This window comes from Lutra lutra, chromosome 13 (genome assembly GCF_902655055.1).
Source record: "Lutra lutra chromosome 13, mLutLut1.2, whole genome shotgun sequence".
NCBI classification, from domain to species: Eukaryota; Metazoa; Chordata; class Mammalia; order Carnivora; family Mustelidae; genus Lutra; species Lutra lutra.
Window position 1 is genome coordinate 3,644,629 of NC_062290.1, and position 19,307 is coordinate 3,663,935.

General features: G+C 42.9%; 1 long non-coding RNA gene and 1 pseudogene across 1 annotated transcript; one reads left to right on the forward strand and one right to left on the reverse strand.

The window, feature by feature from the left end:
• The first annotated feature begins 428 nt into the window (after window positions 1-428).
• On the forward strand, window positions 429-14,408 carry LOC125084081 (uncharacterized). The gene is made up of 3 exons (XR_007122464.1): window positions 429-539; window positions 1,213-1,218; window positions 14,398-14,408. It is a non-coding gene; the product is annotated as an uncharacterized LOC125084081 (long non-coding RNA).
• A 4,433-nt stretch (window positions 14,409-18,841) lies between these two features.
• Window positions 18,842-19,307, reverse strand: LOC125084080 (60S ribosomal protein L26-like; annotated as a pseudogene).

Genomic DNA, 19,307 nt, shown 5'->3' on the forward strand with positions numbered 1-19,307 from the left:
AGGTAGCTGCAGGCGTCATTGTCTCTTCTGGAGCATGGCTGGTAGGAAGAACGCCCTCCGCATGGGTCCAGGAGGTGAAAGCCTGCAGAACCCCTTGCCCAGAGTCATGGGGAGTGTTGGGAATCTCTAGTTCTCAACCAGCCTATCCCAGTGGAAACCTGAGTCCTCGGGGCTAGGCAGGACCCCTAGGGGTCAGCGAACTGACAAGGCTGGGTGTGGGGAGGCTTTGTCCATGAAGAAGAGCTAGGGGCTGTGACCCAGAAGGACTGCGATGTTCTGCTCTGAATGGATATGGCTCTCATGTCCCCAAACCCTTTAGAAATGCTCTCTTCTTTTCTGAATGTTCAGGATGCTCCTAGGACTGGGAAGCACATAGCTTCATGTTTCTCTGAAAGGAAAACCTGATGCTCTTTCCTCTGTCCAGGTGGAGCTGCAAACCCACCAGCCACGTGATCAGCATGGCCACCAGCTGGCCACGTAGCTGCCTCCTGCCTCCCACCTCCCTTGGACCCACCCAGCATTTCTGGGCCTTCCTTATGGTGAGTCTCCTGGATCTCCCTCCAACAGAAGGTGCTATTGCCAGCTTCTTGAACTGACTTTCTTAGTACGGGTGGGTTCCTAGTAGCTCTCACTGCCTCCTTCATAACCTGTCCCCAATAAAATGCCGGTATGGTAGGCTAACTGTATTGTGTTTTGTCGGCGGAATGGATCTCTGCCTGCTTTTCTGTTTTAAAGAGTATTCTAAAGAGAATGCAATATGTGTACAAGGTATACATCCTTGGGTTTAGTGTGCCTTGTCTTTGAGATGGGAAGATGTAGACCCTGAGATTTAAGGGAGAGAAATAGGGATATCGTGGTATTGAACCAGCACTGAAAACCCCCCACTCAGATGGAATGAATGGGGATTGCTGGAATGGCTGAGGCTGGTCAGAGCTGGTTGTTCTGGGGCCTCAAGTATTTTTTGGAGTGTGTATCATGGGACATAGCCTGTGTTGCCCCGTATCTCCACGGACAGAAGGAATCCTCTGTTTCGTACTGAGTGGCCCCTTTGGCCAGGCCATTAGAAGCTCCAACTTGCTCTACTTCCCAGAAGTTGTTGGGGAGAGAGGACCTGAACCCTCTCAACCGCCCTGGGGCATGGGGGCCCAGGAGCCCTGCAGCGACACAGGAGTGCATCTGAGGAGACCCAAAAGGTGGCTCTGTGGCCACTAGGGAACTGTTCCTACAAAGGACACTGTTCTTTCTTTTTAAATTTTTTTAATTTAAATTCAGTTAGCCAACACATAATACATCATTAGTTTTTGATATAATGTTCAATGATTCATCAGTTGTACATAACAACACCTGGTGCTCATCGTGTCACATGCCCTCTTCAGTTCCCACCACCCAGTAACCCCATCCCTCCACCCACCTCCCTTTCCACAGCCCTCAGTTTGTTTCCCAGGGTCAGGAGTCTCATAAGGTTTGTCTCCCTCAATGATTTCTTCTCATTCAGTCCCCCCTCACCCCCATTGTCCTCTGCACTATTCCTTATGTTCCTCTGTGAGTGAAACCTTATGATAATTGTGTTTCTCTGGCTGACCTATTTCACTTGGCAGAATACCCTCCAGTTCCATCCACATTGGTGTAGATGTTAAGTGTTCATCCTTTCTAATGGCTGAGTAATATTCTGTTGTATATATGAAACATATCTTCTTTTTCCATTCATCTGTTGAAGGACATCTCCGCTCCTTCCACAATTGGGCTGTTGTGGACATTGCTGCTATGAACATTGGGGTGTATGTGCCCCTTCTTTTCTACTACCTCTGTATCTTTGGGGTAAATACCCCGTAGTGCAATTGGTGGGTCATAGGGTAGCTCTATTTTTAACATCTCGAGGAAGCTCCAAACCGTTTTCCAGAGTGGTTGTACCAGTTTGCATTCCCACCAACAGTGTAAGAGTGTTCCCTTTTCTCCACACAAAGTACCCTGTTCTGATGTCTGCTAGGGTCCAAGAGAGGAGGCTTACAACCTACAGAGACCAGGAAAAGCAGAACAGGGCCAGTGGGACACTAGGAACAGAGGAGGGAGAAGATGGGACTCAGGATGAGGCTGGAGGCAGGCTTTGACTCTGCTGGGCGAGGGGGAGGGAGCACGTCGGGAGGTAAATTCCTCCACCCTCGGCCAGACTCTGCTCCCGTGGCTGCTAGTAGTTGGGGATGCTGAGAGGATTCTAGTTTGGGGGTCAGTGGTCTACGTCCTTCCTGCAGCTTTCTCATGCTTCGAGCAAGAAACCTGTCCTGACTTGCAAATCTGTTTGCACCTTCCCCCACTTCCTCCCAAGAGATCAAGAGTCCTTTGTCACCGTCTTGACTGTGCACGTGCATGCATCCAAGTCCATGATATAACCATATGTTTATTATCTCTTTTCTCCCCTGGAATGTAAGAGCCAGGAGAGGGGTCTTTACTGTGATCCTTGATGCTTGATAAATAATTGTCATGGGTGTGTAGAGTGTCATAGTTTGGAACACAGAACCAGACACAGAGTTTAGGAAACAAGGTATTTACTAAACAGCACCTGTGAGGGTAGAAACAGGAAGAACTGGGCACAGTGGTCTCTCAGCAGACTCCGGAACAGCCTCTGCTTCTCCTCCTGGAGCTGAGGAGCTATACTGTCTCTCAGAGCTGTCACCATTGGAAGAAATTGGCCAGGCCTTCATCAGCCCATGAGACAAATGCCTTCCTGGAAACAGGATGCCCCCGGGCAACGCTGTTCTCTGTAGTTGCCGCCATCCCTGAGGGAGCAGGGGGCTGACGCTCTCTCCCAAAGGTGCTCTTGTCAACTCAGGACGCATGCCACTGTCATCAGACTCCTGCCTGTTACAGCTTATAGCAATTTCTTTACATAGATTCTGAGTGTGTGAGTGTCTTCAAGGTGGAGGCAATTGTGTATGTACGTGTTGGGGCTGTGAGTGTGTGTGTGTGTCAAGTCAGGGAGCCTGGAGGTGTGTGCTTGTGTCTGAGGGAGGTTGGGATGGCCCTCGTATAAGGTTCGGAGGTATGTTGGGGGTCCTGAGCCTGGTACACTGTATTGAGAACCTGCAGGGTATGACTTGCTGAAGGAGGGAGCTCCCTCAGCACGGGCACTCCCACTTTGGGGAAGTGAAGGCACAGTTTCAGTACAGCCCCTCCAAAGGACATGGAGTCACAAGATTTACTTACAGATCCCAGTAATGGGGTGTGTGCAATGGAAGGGCAGTTCTCTGTCTCCGGTCACAGCCAGCAGGACATAGAGAGCAGGGTAGCAAGCACTGAGGACTTATAGGTGTTTGGGGCGGAGGTCCCTAAATTTTCGTGGGCTCACCTCTTTAGTGGTTACCTGTAAAGGTGCCCTAGGAAAAGTAGAGTGGGAGCTTGGGGTGGGAATTCTGAGCTCAGGTCTTTATGGAACTGTCCAGACTGGGTGTGAGCAGGTTGTCATGCTGTAGAATGTGCCGGCAGCCCCTCAGAAGAGCTGTTCTCTCATCATGAGGTTGGAGCTCTGTGTGCAAGTGTGTGCTTGTGTACACTCTGTGTACACACTGGCATTGTGTGAGTGCCTCTGAATGTTCACAGTGCTGGTAGGAAGTTGGTGTGGGTGTATAGAGTGTCTATAGCACAGGCTGGGCTGTGGTGTGTGTAAATTCAGAGTGTCTAGTGAGGAATCTAATACATACATTTGAGGGTTGGGGATTGCTTATGTTCTGGGTACATGTATATTTGGGGCATGGACGGTTGCACATGTATGTATTTATGTAGGGGGTCTAGGAGTGTGTTTGATGAATTTGGAAGGGTTCTTGTGTATTTTACGAGGTTTGAGGGATTGGCTCTGTATATTCAGGTTTAAGAAGATCTGATGAGTATTTTTTTCTGGAGACCTTGGGTGGGGACAGGGATTGGAGGGATTGTTGTGTGTGTGTGTGTGTGTGTGTGTGTGTTGTGTGTGGAAGGAGGTTGGGGAGAAAGCCTGAATCAGGACATATCGGTATGGGGGGAACCTATGGGTGTATTTTGGGGGGATGGATGTTTCAGGATAATTTTAAAGATGTGTAGCAACCGTGTATGTGCGATTTTGAGGGGCAATGAAAGCCATGAGTATATAGTTGGTGTGGCATAGTGTGTGTGTCTGTGCATTTTGAAACTATTGTAAATATGTGTCTGTGCATTTGAGAAGACATAATGTTATGTGTTAATGCTTTGTGTGTTGGTTTTATGTATATTTGCACTATCAGGGCTGTGTGTATACTTAGGGTAAGAATTTAGGGAGTAGAGGGCTTTGGGAGCTTCAGATTGTCAGTGTAGTGGGGTGTTGTGAGTTGTGTGTCTGTAATTGGGGGGTATAGACAGATGCCATTTATAGGTTATCAAGAGGAGACAGGTATAGGTTTGTATTGGGGTGGTGAGGTCGTTCTTTTGAGGAGTATTTAGGAGAAAGTAGGGAACCCCATGTGTATCTATTGGATGGTATTTGTGTGTTGAGTTTTGGAGGCATTGTACACAAGTGGACGTTAATAGTTCTAGGGGACTATATGTGGTATATTTAGGATTATGGGATTGTGTTTAATATTAAGTATGTGAGTTTGGTTTTAATGTATTCAGTTATTGTTGGAGGGTTTGTATGATTTCATTGGGGATTGGTACGGGGCTGAGTGGATTTTTGGGGGGATATGAGGATGTGTGTATTTAAGTGTTTGATTATTGGGGGCTGGTTGGGAGTACATTTTTGTATTCAAGACCATGGCTGTAATTTCATTGGGGTTAAAGGTGTAGGTCTGGGACATGAGGGTTCTAGGTGCACTAGTGGGCATCTGGTGGGTACGGTTTGTGTGTTTGGGGACACGCAGAGCTCTGTGGGACTGTGTGGTAGTGGCTCATTGTGACTAGCTGGAGTGTGTGTTGGTGTAGGAGGGGGACAGGGGGCATATTGGCGACTGTGAGGCTCTCCCATGTGGACTGACCCTTGTTTGTTGTGATCTTCTGTTGCTCAGACTCATCCTGTCTCTTTTCTAGAGCAGCCATTCCCCTGGCATGGTCAGTGGTCTTCTTAAGCTTACCTGGATGGGTCTGGGAATATCACTTCTGCTAGTGGCTGGATGCAGAGTGGGGCTGACTTCCCCAGAATTCAGTGTCACTGTCCTCAGTGGAGTGGCTGGGAGATCAGGGATTCTCCTCCAGGAGGTCAGACTTGACCAGTTCTCTCCAGAATGTGCTGGTGGGAGTGACCCATTGGATGAACTCTGCCAGGAAGTAGTAGATCCAAGGATAGTTCCTGAGGGAGGAATCTACTTTCTTCTTTGGATGGCTCCCACAGAGGGTAAGGGCCAAGTTCCCCACAGGGTCTTTCTCAGGCCTGGCCCTGCTGACCGGTCTGTGTATGCACATGTTCTACTGTACTTTGTGTCCTCTGGTGACATCAGCATGAGGCCCCCTGCATGTCAGTTCTCACTGTCCTTCCCCAGCCTGCCCCTGCTTCCCATCCTGCTTTCTCTCCCCTGACACCGTGGGTGAGAGTCACCTTCTCCAGGTAGGAGGGATTCCTCTTCCCCATGTTCTCACACCATCCTCCTGCCTCTCATTTCCGCCTTCTTGGCACCCACTCTTATCAGAACAAACTTGACTCCTCACAGTGTCCCTTCCTAGGCCCCTTCTGGTCTGACCACCTCTCACTGCCGCCCCACTGGCCTTGGTCATGAGCCCCAGGTGCAGCAGCCTTCTTTCTGTTCTTGAAAGGCACATTGGGGCCTCTTCATTTTCTGTTTCCTCATGTTAGAATGCTTCTCTCTTCTCTTTATGGAGTCCTTCCTGACTGAGATCTGCCCTGTTACTCTCTTGGCCCTCATCCTGCTTCATTGTCCTACAATGTCTCTCTCAAGGCTGAAGTGGGAAGCTGGTCAGTGTCTTAGCGAGTATCCTAACTCCAGGAATTGGTAACCATTGACACATGAGACACCAGGCCATCCGTGAGAGAATGAACTGCATGGTCCGCTTTGTCAACAGGACCTGTGAACCTGCTGCCTAGTGGCACACATGTCCCTCAAGGATGGGAGCATTGAGTCTTCATTACCTCCACCCAGGACATGTCCTAGGCCTGATCACCGTCAGCTCATATCACTGGGAGGTAGAACAAATTAAGCCAGCTGACACAGGACACATGGCATCCTGCAAAGCAACAAACCCAAATGTTGCTCACGAAAAACCTAAACTCCTATGGCTCATAGTTCAAATGCAATGAAGCAGGCACAGCATATAAGTTAAAATAAACTGGGTATAAAATTCTAAATGTTCTAAATTAGACTGCAGCTTGTCTCCCGTGATCCGAATGTCAACAGCCAAAACTCCTGGTGTCCTGGACCGGTAAAGGAAGAACAGACCCAAACCGAGTGCCCAGCTGCGTTCATCAGGCTCTGTTGAAAAGTAAATTTGCATCATCACTGCACCACTGAGTTTTTAGCATGTGCCAGGCACTATGAGGAATACATTCATATTCATGCTTGCCAAATCCATAAAAAAACCCCTAGTGGGTACATTACTGTTTCACATTTCAGGTGATGAAGTTGATGTTCAGAGGTAAGCAGTTACGACCGAGCACTTGTATGTGCCGAGTATCAGTCGAACTGGTTGACCCATCCCAGCAAACTAAACATGACCTTGGTCAATGCATCTGGAGGCCAGGCCGTGAAGATGCAAAAGACATCCCAGGAGCAGAATGAGCAGCGTGAAATACCGCAACCGTTCTAGCAGGTGTGAGGTCATACGTCGTTGTGGTTTTAATTTGCAAATGCCTGACCGTTAGTAATATTGAGCAACTTTTCTTACATCTGTTGGCCTTTTATAAAAAGGGTCTTTGGAAAAAGATCTATTCAAATACTTTGTTGACTTTCTTTTGAATTATTTGCTATTTTGCTGTTGAGTTGAAGGAATTCCTCATATATTTTGGATCTTAACCCCTTGTGGGATACGTAGTTTCAAATATTGTGTCCCATTCTGTAGCTTGCCTTTTCATTTTTTGATGGTTTCCTTTGCTGTGCAGAAGCTGTTAGTTTGATGCAAATCAACTTGTCTGTTTTTACTTTTTGGTTGTCATTGCTGTTGGTATCAGATCCAAAAGTTATCGCCTGGACTAATGTCAAGAAGTTTTAGTCCTTTGTCTTTATCAGTTTCAGGTCTTAAGTCTTTTTTATTCATTTAATTTTGTAGATGAAGTTAGATAAGGAACCAGTCTCGCTCTTAACTATGTAGTGATCGTTTTTTCCCGTCATTTATTAGAGGCTAACCTTTCCTCATTGTGAGTTCTTGGAATCCTTCTTGAAGATCACACTATATATGGATTTATTTCTGGGCTCTTGGTTCCACTGATCTAATGGTCTAAATGCCAGTACTAATATATTGTAGATTTATAAAATATTTTGAAATCAGGAAGTGTGATGCCTCCAGCTTTGTTCTTGTCCAAAACTGTGTTGGCTGTTCAGGATCTTTTATGGTTTCGTATGAATTTTTGGGTTGTTTTTTTCTATTTCTGTAAAGAATTCCATTGGGATTTTAATAGGGATTCTGTTGGGGTGCCTGGGTGGCTCAGTTGGTTGAGCATCTGATTCTTGATTTTGGCTCAGGTAATGAATGATCTGAGATGGAGCCCCATGTCAGGTTCTATGCTGTGCATAGAGCCTGCTTAAGATTCTCTCCCTCCCTCTCCCTTTGCCCTCCTCCCTCTCTCTCTCTCTCTCTCTCTCTCTCTCTCTCAAATAAAAAAGTATGGGTTTTATTGAATCTATAGGTCACTTAATTTTTTTATACTTCATCTTTTTAAATTCAATTAGCCAAGATAAGATACATCATTAGTTTTACATGTGTTCAATAATTTGTCAGTTGCATTTAATAACACCCAGGGCTCATCACATACCCTCTTTAATGCCCATCCACCAGTTACCCCATTCCCCCCTCACCTCCCCTTCAGCAACCCTCAGTTTGTCTCCCAGAGTCAGGAGTCTCTCCTGGTTTGTATTCCTCTCTGATTTCTTTCCATTCAGGTTTCCCTCCCTTATGATCCTCTGCACTGTTTCTTATATTCCACATATCACTGAAACCATATGATAACTGTCTTTCTTTGGTTGACTTATTTCACTTAAGTGTAATACCCTCCACTTCCATCCTCGTTGTTGTAAATGGTAGGTATTCATCCTTTCTGATGGCTGAGTAATATTCCATTGTATGTATGTACCACATCTTCTTTATCCATTCATCTGTTGAAGGGCATCTCGGCTCCTTCCACAGTTGGGCTATTATGGACATAGGTGCTATGAACATTGGGGTGCATGTGCCCCTTCTTTTCACTACATCTGTATCTTTGGGGTAAATACCCAGTAGTGCAGTTGCTGGGTCATAGGGTAACTCTATTGTTAACTTCTTGAGGAACCTCCATCCTCTTCTCTAGAGTAGCTGTACTAGCTGGCATTCCCACTAACAGTGCAAGAGGGTTCTCCATTCTCTACATCCTCACCAACATTTTTTCCCTGTTTTGTTAATTTTAGCTATTCTAACTGGTATAACGTGTTATCTCAATTTGGTTTTGATTTGTATTTCCCTGATGGGTAGTGATGTTGAACAATTTTTCATGTGTCATTTGTATGTCTTCTTTGCTCTTTTTAGAAAGATTTTATTTATTTATTTATTTATTTATTTATTTATTTATTTATTTATTTATTTATTTATTTATTTATTTGACAGACAGAGATCACAAGTAGGCAGAGAGGCGGGGTGGGGCGGGAGGGAAGCAGGCTCCCCTGCGAGCCGAGAGCCCAACGTGGGGCTTGATCCCAGGATCCTGAGATCATGGTCTGAGCTGAAGGCAGAGGTTTAACCCAGTGAACCATCCAGGTGCCCCGTGTTTTTTGAGTGTTGAGTTTGATAAGCTCTTTATAGATCTCGGATACCAGCCGTTTATCTGATATGTCATCTGTAAATGTCTTCTCCCATTCCATAGGTTGCCTTTTACGTTTGTTGACTTTCCTTTGTTGTGCAGAAGCTTTTTAACTTGATAATGTCCCAATAGTTCATTTTTGCCTTTGTTTCCCTTGCCTTTGGCAATGTTCCTAGGAAGAAGTTGCTGCAGCTGAGGTCGAAGAGGTTGCTGCCTGTGTTCTCCTCAAGGATTTTGATAGATTCCTTTCTCACATTGAGGTCCTTCACCTACTCTAAGTCCATTTTAATGTGTGGTGTAAGGAAGTGGTCCAATTTCATTTTTCTGCATGTGGCTGTCCAATTTCCCCAACACCGTTTGTTGAAGAGGCTGTCTTTTTTCCACTGGACATTCTTTCCTGCTTTGTCGAACATTAGTTGACCATAGAGTTGAGGGTCTATTTCTGGGCTCTCCATTCTGTTCCATTGATCTATGTGTCTGTTTTTGTGCCAGTACCATACTGTCTTGATGATGACAGCTTTGTAATAGAGCTTGAAGTCCGGAATTGTGGTGCCACCAACTTTGGCTTTCTTTTTCAATATTCCTTTGGCTATTCGAGGTCTTTTCTGGTTCCATATAAATTTTAGGATTATTTGTTCCATTTCTTTGAAAAAAATGGATGGGATTTTGACAGGGATTGCATTAAATGTGTAGATTTCTTTAGGTAGCATAGACATTTTCACAATATTTGTTCTTCCAATCCAGGAGCATGGAACATTTTTTCCATTCCTTTGTGACTTCCTTAATTTGTTTCATGAGTACTTTATCGTTTTCTGAGTGTAGATTCTTTGTCTCTTTGGCTAGGTTTATTCCTAGGTATCTTATGGTTTTGGGTGCAATTGTAAATGGGACTGACTCCTTAATTTCTCTTTTTTCTGACTTGTTGGTGTAAAGAAATGCAACTGATTTCTGTGCATTGATTTTATATCCTGACACTTTACTGAATTCCTGTGTAAGTTCTAGCAGATTTGGAGTGGAGTCATTTGGGTTTTCCCCATATAGTATCATATCATCTGCAAAGAGTGACAAAAGTTTGATTTCTTCTTTGCCTATTTGCATGCCTTTAATTTCTTTTTGTTGTCTGATTGCCGAGGCTGGGACTTCTAGTACTATGTTGAATAGCAGTGGTGATGATGGACATCCCTGCCGTGTTCCTGACCTTAGTGGAAAAGCTCTCAGGTTTTTCTCCATTGAGAATGATATTTGCAGTGGGTTTTTCATAGATGGCTTTGATAATATTGAGGTATGTGCCCTCTATCCCTACACTTTGAAGAGTTTTGATCAGGAAGGGATGCTGTACTTTGTCAAATGCTTTTTCAGCATCTATTGAGAGTATCCTATGGTTCTTGTTCTTTCTTTTATTAATGTGTTGTATCACATTGAGATTTGTGGATGTTGAAGCAACCTTGCATCCCTGGAATAACTCCCACTTGGTCGTGGTGAATAATCCTTTGAATGTACTGTTGGATCCTATTGGCTCGTATTTTGGTGAGAATTTTTCATCTGTGTTCATCAAGGATATTGGTCTGTAATTCTCTTTTTTGATGGGATCCTTGTCTGGTTTTGGGATCAAGGTGATGCTGGCCTCATAAAATGAGTTTGGAAGTTCTCCTTCCATTTCTATTTTTTGGAATAGTTTCAGGAGAATAGGAATTAATTCTTCTTTAAATGTTTGGTAGAATTCCCCTGGGAAGCCGTCTGGCCCTGGGCTTTTGTTTGTTTGGAGATTTTTGATGACTGTTTCAATCTCCTTACTGGTTATGGGTCTGTTCAGGTTTTCTATTTCTTCCTGTTTCAGTTGTGGTAGTTTATATGTCTCTAGGAATGCATCCACTTCTTCCAGATTGTCAACTTTGTTGGCGTAGAGTTGCTCATGACATGTTCTTATAATTGTTTGTATTTCTTTGGTGTTGGTTGTGATCTCTCCTCCTTCATTCATGATTTTATTTATTTGGGTCTTTTCTCTTTTCTTTTTGATAAGTCTGGCCAGGGGTTTATTGATCTTATTAATTCTTTCAAAGAACCAGCTCCTAGTTTCGTTGATTTGTTCTATTGGTTTTTTGGTTTCTATTTCATTGATTTCTGCTCTGATCTTTATTATTTCTCTTCTCCTGCTGGGCTTAGGCTTTCTTTGTTGTTCTTTCTCCAGCTCCTTTAGGTGTAGGGTTATGTTGTGTATTTGAGACCTTTCTTGTTTCTTGAGAAAGGCTTGTATCGTTATATATTTTCCTCCCAGGACTGCCTTTGCTGTGTCCCACAGATTTTGAAACATTGTTTTTTCATTATCATTTGTTTCCATGAATTTTTTCAATTCTTCTTTAATTTCCTGGTTGACCCATTCATTCTTTAGAAGGGTGCTGTTTAGTCTCCATGTATTTGGGTTCTTTGGAAATTTCCTCTTGTGATTGAGTTCTAGCTTCAGAGCACTGTGGTCTGAAAATATGCAGGGAATGATCCCAATCTTTTGATACAGATTGAGTCCTGATTTATGAACCAGGATGTGATCTATTCTGGAGGATGTTCCATGTGCACTAGAAAAGAATGTGTATTCTTTTGCTTTGGGATGGAATGTTTTGAATATATCTGTGATGTCCGTCTGGTCCAGTGTGTCATTTAAGGCCTCTATTTCCTTGTTGATCTTTTGCTTGGATGATCTGTCCATTTCAGTGAGGGGAGTGTTAATGTCCCCTATTATTTTTGTATTATTGTCTATGTGTTTCTTTGATTTTGTTATTAATTGGTTTATATATTTGGCCTCCCATGTTAGGGGCATAGATATTTAAAATTGTTAGATCTTCTTTTTGGACAGACCCTTTGAGTATGATATAGTGTCCTTCTTCATCTCTTATTATAGACTTTGGCTTAAAATCTAATTGATCTGATAAAAGGATTGCCACCCCGCTTTCTTCTGATGTCCATTAGCATAGTAAATTGTTTTCCACCCCCTCACTTTAAATCTGGAGGTGTCTTCAGGTCTAAAATGAGTTTCTTGTAGGCAGCATATTGATGGGTTTTCTTTTTTTATCCATTCCGATACCCTGTGTCTTTTGATTGGGGCATTTAGCCCATTTACATTCAGGGTAACTATTGAGAGATATGAACTTAGTGCCATTGTATTGCCTGTTAGGTGACTGTTACTGTATATTGTCTCTGTTCCTTTCTGATCTATTACTTTTAGGGTCTCTCTTTGCTTAGAGAACCCCTTTCAATATTTCCTGTAGAGCTGGTTTGGTGTTTGCAAATTCTTTGCTTTTGTTTGTCCTGGAAGATTTTTATCTCTCCTTCTATTTTCAGTGAATGCCTAGCTGGATATAGTATTGTTGGCTGCATGTTTTTCTTGTTTAGTGCTCTGATATATCATGCCAGCTCTTTCTGGCCTGCCAGGTCTCTGTGGATAAGTCCGCTGCCAATCTAATATTTTTGCCATTGTATGTTACAGACTTCTTTTCCTGGGCTGCTTTCAGGATTATCTCTTTGTCACTAAGACTTGTAAATTTTACTATTAGGTGATGGGATGTAGACCTATTCTTACTGATTTTGAGAGGGGTTCTCTGCACCTCCTGGATTTTGATGCTTGTTCCCTTTGCCATAGTAGGGAAATTCTCTACAATAATTCTCTCTAATATACCTTCTGCTCCCCTCTCTCTTTCTTCTTCTTCTGGAATTCCAATTATTCTAATGTTGTTTCATCTTTTTAATTTCTTTTCAGCGTAACATTATTCATTGTTTTTGCACCACACCCAGTGCTCCATGCAATCCGTGCCCTCTCTAATACCCACCACCTGGTTTCCCCAACCTCCCACCCCCCACCCCTTCAAAACCCTCAGATAGTGTTGTTTCATCTTAAGGTGTCATTCATCTCTCAAATTCTCCCCTCATGGTCCAGTATTTGTCTCTCTTTTGCTAAGCTTCTTTATTCTCTGTCATTTGGTCTTCTATATCACTAATTCTTTCTTCTGCCTCATTTATCCTAGCAGTGAGAGCCTCCATTTTTTATTGCACCTCATTAATAGCTTTTTTGATTTCAAGTTGGCTAGATTTTAGTTCTTTTATTTCTCCAGAAAGGGCTTTTATTTCTCCGGAGAGGGTTTCTCTAATATCTTCCATGCCTTTTTCGAGCCTGGCTAGAACCTTGAGAATCGTCATTCTGAACTCTAGATCTGACATATTACCAATGTCCATATTGATTAGGTCCCTAGCCTTCGGTACTGCCTCTTGTTCTTTTTTCTGTGGTGAGTTTTTCCGCCTTGTCATTTTGTCCAGATAAGAATATATGAAGGAACAAATAAAATACTAAAAGGGTGGCAAAGACCCCAGGAAAATGTGCTTTAACCAAATCAGAAAAGAACCCAAATCGTTGCGGGGTGGGGAAGGGGATAAAAAGAAGTTCAGGAAAAAAGAATTAAAAAAAGAAAACAAAGAAAAAATATAAAAAAGAAAAAATATATATGTATTAGACTGGTGGCTAGAACCGGGTCACCCACTTAATTCTGGAAGTATTTTGGTGTCTTAGAAGAAACTACCTTCCAAAATTTTAAGGAATGAAAAACATATATAAGGATAAACACAATGAAGGGATGGAATATGTGTATAAAGCTGAAAAAAAATTTTTTTAATTTCTAAAAAATGAGTTGATAAAGTAAGTTGGTTGGGAGAATAAAGAAAAAGAAAGTGGAAAGAATTTGCTTGGGCTGGAGACCAGAACAAGCCAGGAGCTAGATTTAGGGTATATTTTGGTCTATTAGAAGTTGTACCCCAAATTTTTTAGAAGAAAAAACCCTATGTGTATACAAAAAATAATAACTTTATTTATAAATACTTTATTATACAATGAAGGATAAAATATGACTATGATAATGAAGGTTCAAAAAAGTTTTTTTTAATGAAAGGTTATTGTTAAGATAAACTAGTTAAAAAAACGTTAAAAGAGGAAGAGTAAAAGTTTAAAAAATTTAGAAGAAGAAAAAAAAAATAACTGCAAGACTAAAGAATCATGGGGAGAAAGCCATGAATTCCATGCTTTGCTTTCTTCTCCTTTGGAATTCCACTATTCTCCTTGGTAAGTGAACTTGGTCTTGGCTGGATTTCTTGTTGATCTTCTGGGGGAGGGGCCTGTTGTAGTGATTCTCAAGTGTTTTTGCTCCAGGCGGAATTGCACTGCCCTTACCAGGGTCCAGGCTAAGTAATCTGCTCGGGTTAGCTTTGGGGAGCTTTTGTTCCCTGAACGCTTTCCGTAGAGTTCCGGAGGATGGGAATGAAAATGGTGGCCTCCTAATATCTGGCCCAGAGGAGCTGAGAGCTCCGGGCCCCACTCCTCAGTGCATCATCAGAGAAATTGCTCAATCGCTCCTGTCTCCCTGGCCTCCAGCCGTGCTCCAAGCTCACCCAGCCTGTGACCAAGCGTCTCTTCCTCTGGTACACAGCTCTGCCTGGAGTCTTTGAACCACGCAGATCCCTGAGCTCTTCCAGGGGGTGTCTCCCTGGATCTTGTGGGGACCCCACCCACAGAGCAGTGGCCTGTGCCATGGATTACGGTTCAAGGTAACCCCGAGCTGAGAGCTCACTCCTTGGCTGTCTCTGTAGCCAGCTTCCCTGCTCTAATACCTGTGAGCTCTGTGACACTTAGACACCCCCAATCCTTCTGTGACCCCATGGGACCTGGGGCCATGCTGACCCCGTGTGGGCTTCACCCTGGTTTAGCCTCTAGAGCAATGTCCCTCAGTGGAGCAGACTTTTTAAAGCCCTGATTTTGTGCTCTGTTGCTCTGCCGCTTGCCAGGAGCGGGCCCCTCTCCCCGCAGCCTATCTTCCTGTCGCTTTGGATTCAGTTCTCTGCCGGTCCTACCTTTCAGAAAGTGGTCGATTTTCTGTTTCTAGAATTGTTGCTCTCCTTCTCTTCGATCTCCTGTTGGATTTGTAGGTGTTCACTATGGTTTGATAAGCTATCTAGCTGATCTCCTGCTACCTGATGTCGTCTCAGCCTGCTACTTCTCTGCCATCTTCTGCTAAGTATTCTTGATTATAGGCTTTTCCCTCTCAGCACTTGGAGTGTACCACGGCAGTTCCTTATGTTTCTGCTGAATACTCCACTTATAGCCTTATGGGGTTTCTTTTATATATAACAACTTGCTTTTCTTTTGCTGTTTTTAAAATTCTTTTATCTTTAATTTTGCCATATTAATTAGGTGTTGTGCCAGGTATATCGGTGGGTTCATCTTATTTGGAATTGAACCCTGTGCATCTTAAACCTAGATGTCGGTCTCCTTCCCTAGGTTAGGGAAATTTTCAGCTATTCTTTCTTCAAATAATTTTCTGCTTTCTCTCTTTTCATCCCTATAATGTTAATGTTTTCTCACTTAATGTTGCCCAAGAGATCCCTTAACTTCATTTTTCAAAATTCTTTTTTCTTTTCATTGTTATGTTTTGGGGTTTCCCTTTCCTTGTCTTCCAGATGGCCTATCTGTACTTCTGCATCCTATAATCTGTTGATTCCCTCTGTTGTATTTTTCATTTCATTTATTGTGTTCTTCAACTGTGATTAGTTCTTTTTTTTTTTTTTAAAGATTTTATTTATTTATTTGACAGAGAGAGATCACAAGTAGACAGAGAGGCAGGCAGAGAGAGGGAGGGAAGCAGGCTCCCTGCCGAGCAGAGAGCCCGATGCGGGACCCGATCCCAGGACCCTGAGATCATGACCTGAGCCGAAGGCAGCGGCTTAACCCACTGAGCCACCCAGGCGCCCCCCTTTTTTTTTTTTTTAAAGATTTTATTTATTTAGTTCTTTTTTTAATTTAAATTCAGTTAGCCAACGTAGAGTACATCATTAATTTCAGATGTAGAGTTCAGTAATTCATCAGTTGCATATATCACCCAGTTACTTTTTCTATCTCCCTGTTGAAGTTCTCCCTGAATTCATCCACCATTCTGTCTGGTCTGGTGAACATCTTCATGAACTTTACTTTGAACTTTTAAGTAACAGGTAGGTTACTTATTTCCATCATTTCACTTAGCTGTTTTTCTGAGGTTTTGTCTTTTCTTTCATTTGTAGCATATTCCTCTGTCTCCTCATATTGCTTGGCTTTCTTTGTTTCTATAAATTAGAATAGCTACTTCTCCTGAAAATGTAGGAAGTTATTTGTATAGTATTCTCCTGTGTAGACTTTATGTGGCTGGCTGGCTGGAGCAGTGGCTGGCATGGGTGTGGAGATCTGGGGGTGCCCTTGCAGGGCAACTGAAGCCAAAGTGGTCTGGGCCTGGAGTGTTCCAGGATGCCTCACCCCTGTGTCACCTTGGCAGGATGGCTTGTTGGGATGGCTGAGGCTTGTGTAAGTTAAGGGCCCAGGGCTAGTTGAAGCAGTTGGTTAGCTAGAAGACCCAGACCCTGCTCCCATCCATATATCAACGTAGAAAGGAGAATCTAAATGGTAGTGCTTGGCAGCCCTCCCATCCTGGAGAAGGTTCCAGCAGCTCTCATACCATTTAATAGAGTTCTAGGGTTGGATCTTTTATATTCTAGTTGCTCTTTCAAATTGTGGGGTTTTCCCCCCTGTACTTCAAGGAAGACAAGTCAGTTCATGGTCCCTCAGCACCGTCCTTCCCCACTGTAGTTTTTACTTTCACAGCTGCCATTCTCTGTATGGTCTTTCTGTCTTCTGTTGTGAAGAGGCTGTTCAGTAAGGCCTCAGTTTTTTGAAAGTAATTACTTTATAGATAGGTGTAGATTTGGTGTGTCCATGGAGGAAGTGAATTCAGGGTCTTCCTATGTCACTATCTTGGCCCCTTTCTTGCTGAGATTCTTTTAAAAACTTAAGTATTTGCAGGTGGTTCATAAATAACCTACTTCTTTCAGGTTACTTACTACAAATTTGTTCCTTTGGTGGTATCATATTTCCCTGGTTATTTTAATGTTTCTTATAGCCTCATGTTGATGTCTATACATTTGAAGGAGCAATCTCCTCTTCCAGGCTTTGTGGACTGGCTTTGGAAAAGATTTTCACATACGGGTGGGTATGAGGGCTCTGACTGAGTTGGGTGTGGCAGCTCCAGCTTAAGGGTGGCACAACAGTGAGCCCCCCTCTGGCTCTCAGGGGGCACAGTGGTATTGAATATGGGCAGCTTTGTTCTGTCAGCATCATCAAAGACTGAAGGTTTCCGTGGGAGTAGTGAAGGCTGCTGGGATTCTGCTCTCCCTTTCCTCTGCATAAGGGTGTTGCAGTTTAAGGGATCTCTTTTGGCATTAGGATCCATGGCATGGACCCACATTAGATAGTGACAGGGTCTGGGGCATGGGAATGCATGGTAGTTGTAGGGGTGGAGGGGGGATTCACAGCATTGGCTTCTGCTCCCGAGGAGCACAGTGGCCTGAACCCTGGGCAGTTGTGTTGGTTAAGGTCCGCATCAGTGAAGTCTACACTAGTCCCTGGTGGTGAATGGCAAGGGCTGCTGGTGTCCTCAGTGATGAAGGCTGTTGGGGTCCTCCTGCTGTCCTTTGCCCTGTAGAGGAGGGTTTCAGGTCACACTGGTCACCAAACTGCTGGGCTAGGGGATGGAGTGACACAGGTAGGATGCTTTCTTCACTTTGCTCTGTGTATATCCATGGATTTTGTGCTCCACTGGGATGCTTCAGCTTCTTAATTTTATTCTGGCACTTTTCAGATCTATTTTTATTTGTGGGTAGTTGTTATATTATTGTTTTGTATAAGGATGGGGTTGTGACTGCCTCATCTGCCATCTTGATGTCACTTCTTGTTTAGTTCCTGTTATGGTTGAAAGACATAGGATTGGATAAATACTCCAACATTTTGCTTATCCATTCAGCCACTGGTAGTTTGTAGTTTACAGTGTACGAGTCTGACATCTCCTTGGTTAAATTTATTCCTAAGTATTTTATTCTTCTATTTTTTATTATGTCCAGTTAGCCAACAAATAGTAGTACATCATTAGTTTTGATGTAGTGTTTAGTGATTCATTAGTTGCGTATTAACACCAAGTGCTCATCACAGCACATGCTCTCCTTAATATACATCACCCAGTTACCCCAACTCCTCACTCCCTCCTTTCCATAACCCTCAGTGTGTTTCCTGAAGTCCCAAGTCTCTCTTGGTTTGTCTCCCTTTCTGATTTCTTCCCATTCAGTATTCCCTCTCTTCCCCTGTGGTCCTTCACACTATTCCTTATGTTCCACATATGAGTGAAATAATATGATAATTGTCTTTCTCTGCTTGTCTTATTTCACTTAGCAAAAACCCTTCAGTTCCATCCATGTCAATGCAAATGGTAGATATGCATCCTTTCTGATGGCTTATATTCCATTGTATTCTTTTATATGCTGTTGTAAGTGGATTTGTTTCCCTAAATTTTATTTTCTGATTGGGTCACTGCTAGATTATAGAAAACAACTGATTTTTGTGTGATCTAATATCTTGCAACTTTGCTGAAATTGTTAATTTGCTCAGATAGTGTTTTGTGACTTCTTTATGCTTTTCTGTATATAGGATCATGTCAACTGCAAACAGATAACTGTACTTCTTCATTTCCAGTTTGGATGTATTTTATGTCTTTTTCATGCCTAATTACTTTGGCTAGAACTCCCAGTACAAGGCTGAATAGAAGAGGCAAAAGCAAGCATTCATCCTTTCACCATTGAGTATAATGTTAACTGTGGGGTTTTTGTACTCTTCAGCTCATTTAGGACATTACCTTCTGTGCCTAGTTAGATTATCTTTTTCCTATATATATGTGTATATGTAGATATACATTTTCCATATATAAAAGAATGATAGATTTCATTAAATTTTTTGCATCTACTGAGATAATTATGTCTTCTTCATTTTAACAGTTTTTATTTAAAGTCACGTATATGATTACTTTATTCCTGAATCCTCTCAATTGTTTCTTCCTTATATTTGCCCCTTTCCTTTCCTACATGGTGAGATATGGCTTTCTTTTTGTGGTCTTTGTCTAGTTTTAGTCTAGTGGTAACCACCTTGCAAGGGTGAATGCCCACATGGATGGTTATGCTATTGGCCTTCTCTCACTGTACTTGTTCAATGTATATGATGTATTTCTTCTTGTAAACTTGGACTACTTTGCCAATTTGCTGACCTCTATAGTGTCCTCATACAACCTGTACTTCATCATCCTTTCAGATGGGCATGGATGATATGTACTTCCTGTATGGTGACTAACTTAACATAATAAAAAATGTTGTACTTCTATCTCAGCTCTATGGAAAAAGGGGAAGGCATAGTCTTCCTGCAAATATGGGAGGGTGCATTGAAATGCCTATTACAGTTCTTGCTCTGATCCGAAGTCACAAAAGGATTGAATTTCAT